Genomic DNA, 9,268 nt, shown 5'->3' on the forward strand with positions numbered 1-9,268 from the left:
AAGACCTGACATTTCCCACTCTTTCTGCTGAACAAGTGGAGTTTCTAGAAGCCCCAATTACTTTAGAGGAAATCCAACAAACTATTAAAGACATGGCGCTTAATAAGTCCCCCCGTCCTGACGGCCTCCCAATGGAAATATACCAGAAATATAGCGTGCTACTAGCTCCACTTCTACATGATACCTTACATCAGGCCCTGCTAGAAAAGTCCCTTCCTTTATGAAGCGTCCATTATAGTTATTTTAAAACCTGACAAAGACCCGACGGAATGCAGTTCTTATCGCCCTATCTCATTAATAAATGCGGACTATAAAATCTTAACAAAAATTCTGGCCACTAGATTGAACCAGGTAATCCTATCTATTATACATCCCGATAAGACAGGTTTTATGCCAGATAAATCTACAACGATTAACATTCGCAGGGTTCAGATGGTCATTCAATTAGGTAGACAATACAATATGCCTTGGGCTCTTGTATCATTAGACATGATGAAAACCTTTGAGTCTCTGGAATGGAATTTTCTGGAGGCCTGTTTGGCCGGTTTTGGGTTCGGTCCCAAGTTTAGGCAATGGATTAAAGTTATATACAAATCCCCGAAGGCCAATGTGGTAATAAATGGTGTACCCTCTACTGATTTCCCGCTCTCGAAAGGCACCCGTCAGGGATGCCCCTTGTCCCCGGCCTTGTTTGCCATAGCCATAGAAGCTCTAGCGATCCGTCTGAGGTCCTCTACCAATGTGCTGGGCATCAGATGGGGGGAACTCGAGAACAAGGTGGGCCTTTATGCAGATGATACAATCCTTTTTTTATCGGATCCTGACACCTCCTTTTCTCACTCGTAGACGAATTTTCCCAATTTTCTGGGCTATATGTTAATTGGACTAAATCTACAATTTTATACACGGGCCACAACCCTAAAAATGATCATTGCGTTTCTAGATATGATCTGGCCGTAGTCTCCACATTCAAATATTTGGGGATGATTATGTCTCGAGACTATCAAAGCGCTATAGCTGATAATATTGTTCCGCTACAAGAAACCCTAAGGTACAAACTTAAGAAATGGACTAAATTACCACTATCGGTAGCCGGTCATATAAATCTGGTCAAAATGGCTATTCAGCCCAAATGCCTATATGCATTGCAACATATGCCACTGCACGTCCCAAAACGTTTTTTCCAATTCTTTAACTCCCTCATTATATCATTTAAATGGAACTCAACCTATTCTAAATTAAGCTTTCCATCGCTGCAGAGACCTAAAGATCAGGCAGGAATGGCCCTCCCGGATCTCCAGTTATACTACTTAGCAGGACAACTGCGGAACCTTCAGCCGTGGTTCTTGCACCAGGAGATGCCCACTGCAGACCAATATCTGGCGAAACAAGTAATGGGTAACAATCTACTAAACTATTTAGAATTTCCAGAGTGCACAAATTCTTCTGAAGTATTACCATTACATAGGCTGGCTCTTTGTGTGTGGAGAAAAGCTAAATCTCTTCAAAGATATCGGGATGTGGTGTCTGACCTTTCCCTTTTCGACAACCCCGGCCTAACAGCCTTACACGCAGTACCGGATCCTCAATACTGGATCGGCTTGGGGGTGGTTTCACTGGGAGATGTGTACACGGAGGGCATGCTCCCCACATTTACCCATTTACGTGGGATGCTCCAATCCCGGCACCTTCAATTATTTAGGTTCTTTCAATTGAGACGTGCATTGAACACCCAGTTTTCCCCGACCTCTACTCAAATCTCAAAGTACCCCACTATTGGTATTCTCAAATCCCAGTGTCCCAAAGGTTTGATCTCAATACGATACACACACTTACTCTCAGCAAGGTTAAGTTTTAACCCACTTCCCGTTTTCGACAAGTGGAAACTCCATATCCCGTCCTTAACACCTAAAGAATGGTCAGACGTAAAAAAGAGTCCCACCTGTCAGTTTCCCCTGCTGTAAACAACAAATTGATCCAACTATATATCATCCATCAATCATACCTCACCCCTAGCCGGTTTTAAAAAAATGAGGAACACTCATTCAAACTCGTAAGTCACAGTTGCAGGAGGACCAGTGAATATTTTAAGTACTTTCACAGACTGAAATCCAAAAAATAAAACGTAACCTTTAATTAAACTCTTATAAAATCATATACCAAAGAAAAGGGCCTCATTTATCAATAAATAACATGGTTTGTTGGGGGTGTGCACCTTCGTTTAGTTTGGTTAGGGCCTGAATATCCCCTTAGCCAAGACCCCCACAATCGGGAACAATGGTGACAAACTGGACTAATATGGTATGGCAAGGATGCCAATTAAGTTGTCCGGTAGTGTCATACCAGGGTGCATGCCCACCTATAAACTCATTAACTTAAAATAGATGGTTTCTGGGACATATTTATTGGTCCAAGAAAATAGGTTCTATAGAGGCTCACCTCGATGCGTTTCTATCGCTTTCGTGATTCATTAGAGGCCGTATATTTAAAGAACAAATAGAACCAGACCCAAAATGGGTCGAAAGCTCAGGTGTATGTCGATATCTTACGATAATTTTGAATAGACCATATACCCTGAGTATAAAGAGCTCGGCCTATCAGTGTGTGTCTCAGCACAACGAGTTTCTCTTCACCGAAAGGGGCCGAGTGGGTCAATAACCATCTGTAGTTATCCAGGGCAGATATCCTGGTTTCAATGAACCATAATAGTATTGATATCTACAATCTGAATAGCTTGAAGTGACGCTGCCAGATGGATTTTTTAGAGCATAAGATACAATAAAGATTCCCAGGGTACAGGGCTGTTCGGCCTAAACCTCAATAGATTACTATCATCTGACCCTATAATCCCTGGAGTTGGTAAAACCAACCGTTAGAAGGTATACTAGAATGCCCAAATTTGCTTGTCCCTTACTCATGACCAAATGCTGTTCATTGGTCAAGGTATTTGATTAGGAAACAAAATAACAAAAAGATTCGGCAGCAGCTCCAGCCTTGCAGGTAGGCTGGAGGCATCTGACATGCATCCAAGTGTTGCTTCCTTATAAAGCCCAATTCGGGCACTCCCTCCAGTAAGTTTGTACCTTTAGAGCCAATCAGAAACTCCCAGACCACAGCTATGGGCTAATGAGACGCTTAACTAATGGTCTCATTATATGTAGAATATGCCTCTTCTAATGCTCAAGAGCATTGGATCGTGTGCTTCACTTTCGTGTCATAGCCCCGTTGCACCCGATCTACCATTGTAGTAACCGATCTTTTGGTTCTGCCTCCGTCTCTGAAGTTGAGCTGACAGACTCGGTCATGTGACTGGTATCGCGTGACCGGCCTCGTCAGCGATGGCGCCTCCTATGCAGTGACGTTTACTGACGTTTAATGATCCACCCCAAATCGGGGATGTGACTGACGGCCGCGGTCATGTGAGTCAAGTCACATGGTCCACTGCGTCATAAGTGAGGCCACTCCTCCAATGACGCTGAGTCACGTGAGCTGCTGATCATCACGTCACCGGGTTCCGCCCGCATACGGGGCGCGTCATGCATATTCAGTATCAGGGGTTTGACTGTAATGGTAATGATGACACCTTCAGGATGCTAGATGGTTCTACACCTAAACAGCCGCTAACCCACTTTAATATGCTTGTGGTCTTACTCGTGCATTGTCGTGTAATATAGTGAGAGCGCCCAATTAGCCACCCCATCCTGATGGACAGAGGATGTTGGTGAAAATATTTCTGCGGAGGTAGGGTCTTACCCCAATATCGAAAATCATTAAGACGGCCCTATATGGCAGAATCCTAAGTAGTGATCAGCGGGGCACATGTGGTTATACTCTATCTCAATGAATAGAGATAAGTATAGTAACTAGCACGGAACTATGATGCTAGTGGCTATATGCCGGTGTTTTTTGTTCCAAGAGTATTTTATTACATTTTCAGAATATTCTGGAGTGTCGCATAAGATTTTTTCCCATGCAGGGGGTATATATAGAACAGTAAACAATTTTCATAATAAATAATTGTAACGTGAATTGATTAATAAAAGGTGAAGATGGTGTTTCACACCGAGCTTTAAACTTAAAGGGGTTGTCCCGCGCCGAAACGTTTTTTTCGGCGCGAGACAAACCCGATGCATGTGTTGAAAAAAAAACCGGATAGTACTTACCCGAATCCCCGCGCTCCGGTGACTCCTTACTTACCTTGCGAAGATGGCCGCCGGGATCTTCACCCCCGGTGAACCGCAGGTCTTCTGTGCGGTCCATTGCCGATTCCAGCCTCCTGATTGGCTGGAATCGGCACACGTGACGGGGCGGAGCTACGAGGAGCAGCTCTCCAGCACGAGCAGCCCCATTCAACACGGAGAAGACCAGACTGCGCAAGCGCGTCTAATCGGGCGATTAGACGCTGAAAATTAGACGGCACCATGGAGACGAGGACGCCAGCAACGGAGCAGGTAAGTGAATAACTTCTGTATGGCTCATAATTAATGCACAATGTACATTACAAAGTGCATTAATATGGCCATACAGAAGTGTATAACCCCACTTTGTTTCGCGGGACAACCCCTTTAAGTTAGAGAGCCTGTATTCACTAAGTCTTTCCTCCTCTCCTCTCTTCTCCTCCTTGTTCATTATTGGTGTTTTATTCTTTCGGCTATTGTTTGTTCTAGATTTCTGTCTTTCTTAATTTTATGTTTCTGGCAATTTCTTGCTCTTTTCTGGTTATTATGATTTGTAGGGTCTTATCTTCTACCTGGTATTTCCTGCGCTGAGGGACCTATTAAGGCCCGGTAAATCTAGGAATTCTGCCCAGGCTTTCCATGTCTTGAGGAATAGGTCCATGCTATCTTCTCTCATGGCCGACAGCTTTTCATAGAGCATCATTCTAGATATTCTAGCTTTAATTGGTTCTATAAAGAGGTTGGGAGATAACCATTGTGATGTTATGTCTGTTTTGGTCGCCATACAGATCTGTTGCGACAGTTTATGCTGTTGGTTGTTGTAACCTAGAGGTTTGTCGGCCAGGAGGCAGATAGATGGCGCAGGTGGGAATGCCTTTCCCAGGACTCTTGCTATTAGGTTAGTTACTTCTTTCCATAGTTTGGTGACCAATGGGCATGTCCACCATGTGTGGGCTAGTGTTCCCAGACTGTCGCAGCCTCTAAAGCAGTTCGGAGATGTGGATGGGGAATATTTGTGAATTATTGTGGGTACCAGGTTCGTCCTGTGTAGTACTTTTACTGCTGTTTCTGCGAGGGTCACTTGGTGGCTTCCTTTTGCGGTGAATTACAGCAATGCTGCCAACGAGGTAGGGATAGGGAGATGCCTAGATCTGATTCCCAGCATTGCATAAATGGGAGTTTAACTTCCGCGGAGGGTTTATTTATGCGGGAATAGAGCGAGGATATTATGCCTGACTGGAGTGGGGACCATAGGCATACTCCCTCGAAAGGTGTGACGGTTGCCTGGGGACTAGTCGCGTTTCTTAGAGAGCGTATGAAGCTGTGTATTTGCTGCAGCTCGAGCCATAGGTCCCTAGGAACCGAATATTTCTCTGTCAGTTGTTGCAGGGAGAGAACTTTGTCATGAGACATAAAGTGGTGAAGGAGTGTAATTTGTTTGGATCGCCACCATTTAAAGTTCTCCTCCTGTAGACTTAGTGAGAATGCGTGGTTGGGGATTACTGGTAGTAGCGGTGAAATAGGTGACATCATATTGTATTTAAATCAGTTTTTTCTCCATATCAGGAATAGGTGGTGTGTTAGTGGGGCTATCTGCCATATGTTTATGGGTTTCCAGTTACTGTCCCAGAAAATGGTTTTCAGGTCTAACGGTCTAATGAGAGAGGATTCTATTTCTACCCACAGTGGTTTTTTGGAGCCTGCGAACAAGGAGGGGATTTGTGTTAATTGGGCTGCCAGATCATATTTTTTAAGGTTGGGTACCGATAAACCTCCTATTCTTTTATGGTAGTGCATTAGCTTTTGTTTAATTCTGTTTTTTTTTTAATTTCCCCAGATGAAATGGAATATGGCGTTTTGCATGTCTTTTAGCTCTTTTGGAGGGATATCTATAGGTAGGCACCTAAATGGGTAAAGGAGGCGTGGCAAAGCGTTCATCTTAACCGAGTTGATGCGGCCAATCCAGGAGATAGCGGGTTGGTTCCCTTTTTTCAAGTCTGCTTTTAAAGATGCAAATGGGGGGGGGGGGTAATTCCATTTATATAGTGCGTCTAGATTCGATGCTAGTTTGATGCCTAGGTAGGTCATGTAGTGTGGGCTTGCCTTGAAACCAAAGTTTATTTCTACAAGTTTCTGGAGGTGTGGTGGAGTATTATGGAATAGGGCCTCTGTTTTGTCCATATTGACTACCAATCCTGATATTTCTGCAAAGGAGTCCAGGGTTTTTATCAGGTTTGGTAGTGAGGTGAGTGGTTTGGTTAAAGTGAGCAGGATGTCATCTGCGAAGAGGGTGATCTTGTATTCTTTCTTTCCCGCCCTTACCCCAGATATGTTTGGGTTCATTCTGATCAGCTGAGCTAGGGGCTCCATCGCCATTGCGAAGAGAGCTGGGGACAGGAGGCACCCCTGTCTTGTTCCTCTTTGTACTTTTATTGTATTTAATGTGGATGAAGGAAGCTTTAGTTCTGCTGAAGGTGTTGAGTAGAGGGTGTGAAGTGCTGTGATGAAGTTCCCCTTTATCCCTGCTTTTCCTAAGACTGCAAATAGGTAGTCCCACGAGAGGCTATCAAAGGCCTTCTCAATGACCAGGGCCAGTGTCACTTGTGGGGCTTTGTGTGTTTTTGAGATGTGTATTAGATTAAGGACTTTTCTGATTTTATCTGGTGCTTGTCGGGACGGTATAAAGCCTACCTGGTCTTTTTTAATTAATGTAGGAAGGAAGGAGTTTAATTGTTTGGCTAGTATACTGGTCAGGATTTTATAATCTAGGTTTAGGAGAGATATGGGCCTGTAATTCTTAGTGGAGGTATGGTCTTTATTGGGCTTGGGGATGACTGTTATATGTGCTTTTAGAGACTCCTCCGGGATTGACTTTCCTAGTAGGATGTCATTGTAAAAGCGTGTTAGCGGTAGGGAGAGGGTGGAGATAAATTTTTTTATAGTATAAGGCCGTTATACCGTCTGGGCCCAGGGATTTCCCTGGTTGTAGGGTCTTAATAGTCTCTTCTACCTCTTCTACGGTGATGTGTTGGCTGAGGTGCTCATTTTGGTGTTCTGAAATCTGCGGAAGCGGTATGTTTTTTCTGGGGCTTATATTTATACAATTTATTATAAAAGTCGGAGAATGTGCGAGCTATTTTGTCGGGATTCGAGGTGCAGATCCCGCTTTCTTATCTGATAGTGTGTACTAGGTTAATTCTTTCCTTCGCTCTAAGGCGGGCTGCCAGTAGTTTGTCTGGTTTATTGGCTAGTTTGAAGTAGACTGCTTGTGTCCATTGAAGGGCCTTTTCTGCCTGGGTTGTGTATAATAGATTTATTTGAAGTTTTGTATCTTTTATATTTTTGGTTAAGGCTATATTAGGGCGTTGCTGATTGGCTATTTCTAGCAGTGCAAGTCGCCTTTCCAGGGCTTGTAGGGCCTGTGATTTTTCTCTTTTTTTGATGGATCGATTCGGGAGTATGATTTATGTGGGGCGGAATAGAAGGTGTATCCTCTACTTGTTCCGTTGGCCTCTCTCCAGCTGTCCGCCAGTGCTAACTCTTTTAGTGTGATTGAAATTGATGCTCTCTGTGATGGGCAAATTTTGTCTGCGGTGTGCGAGGACCGGTCCAGGGCGGGTGAGATGACCATGTTAAAGTCTCCCATCCAGTAGATGGAGGCCTTGGGTATGGCTTTGAGTTTTCTGGATATCAATGTAAATAGTCTGTAGGGGTTGTTCACCGGTGCGTATGAGTTTATAATCACTATTTTTTGCTCACGCATCGAGCCTTGTAGTATGACAAATCTGCCCTCGGGATCTGTTTCTGTTTTATCCACGACAAGGGGGAAAGAGTTGTGTATAAGGATCGTAACGCCTTGGTGTTTTTTGGCCGCTACTGAGGAATAGGTCCTTGAAGGCATATGACGTCAGGCTTTAATTTAAGATATTGGGCGAATGCTTCTTTCTTTTTAGTGGGGAGTTAAATCCCTTGACATTATGTGAGATTATGGTGGCCATAGTGAATAGGGGAGAGGATGCCATGTAAGTCTAAGGTTCTTATGTGTTCGTTGGAGGCTCTTGTGGTAGCAGTAAGTCAGCTTACGGTGTGTGGAGATAAATTTCCGTATGTGATGTAACATTGTGAAATAAAAGTAGTATAACCACTATTAGAAAGATAAACCGTTATGGGTCCCAGGACCCAAACTATCCCAAACTGAGTGTCCTCCTCCGTCTATAGAAGGGGGGAACTCGGAGTCTGGCAGGGAGTGGGCATCAAGTCACTCTGCCCCGTCCCAGTGCAACTAATTCACATAATATTAACAGAAGTAACATAACGTGACATAGTTTTTCAATAAACTCATCTAGCTTTAACATTCTGGGTGACCTTGTCAACAGTAATACTAGTGTCAATCCGTATGTGAGGGGTGCAGCGCCCATGGTTCCGACACTGTTGCGTCGTCTTCATCTAATATCATGAGGGTCATTCTAATGTGGGGTGAGGGCCACAGGGTCCCACACGGATCATCACCTATAAATGTAGGTCTCTGCCTAGCGTTCTGTCATCCTCTACATATCAACTTGTAGTGACGATTGTTGAACATGCAAGAGGCTGTCCATATAGGGCTAGGTTTGGAAGACTAAAGTCCAGTGTAACTTAAAGTTTGAGAGCTATCCCTGGCTCCCCAAGGGGAATCAGGGAGGTCCCCAGCCTGTCAACAGTATTGAGCTGTGTAGTGTGGGTGATACATATCTGTCTCAGACGTTCGGGGCTCGGCTTTCTGTGGCGTTCACCCTGCGGCGAGGATTTCCCACTGTTGTCCACGAGCGGGATGGTCGTTGCGGCCTGGGGGACCTGGCCGTTTCGTTCATGAAGGGAATTTGCTCTTCTTCCAGCATGCGTTTTCCTTCTTCTAGTGTTCTAATTGAATACGATCTTTGATTGATGCGGACCAGAAGGGCAAACGGAAAGTTCCATCGGTATCGGATATTTGCTTGTTGTAAAGCTAGGGTGACTGGTCTCAGGGTACTCCGTTTAGCCAGGGTGGATGGTGCAATGTCAGCAAATATTTGGACGGTGGAGGGGACCCCGGTAGAGCGTCCAGATTACGG

This window comes from Eleutherodactylus coqui, chromosome 13 (genome assembly GCF_035609145.1).
Source record: "Eleutherodactylus coqui strain aEleCoq1 chromosome 13, aEleCoq1.hap1, whole genome shotgun sequence".
Lineage (NCBI taxonomy): Eukaryota > Metazoa > Chordata > Amphibia > Anura > Eleutherodactylidae > Eleutherodactylus > Eleutherodactylus coqui.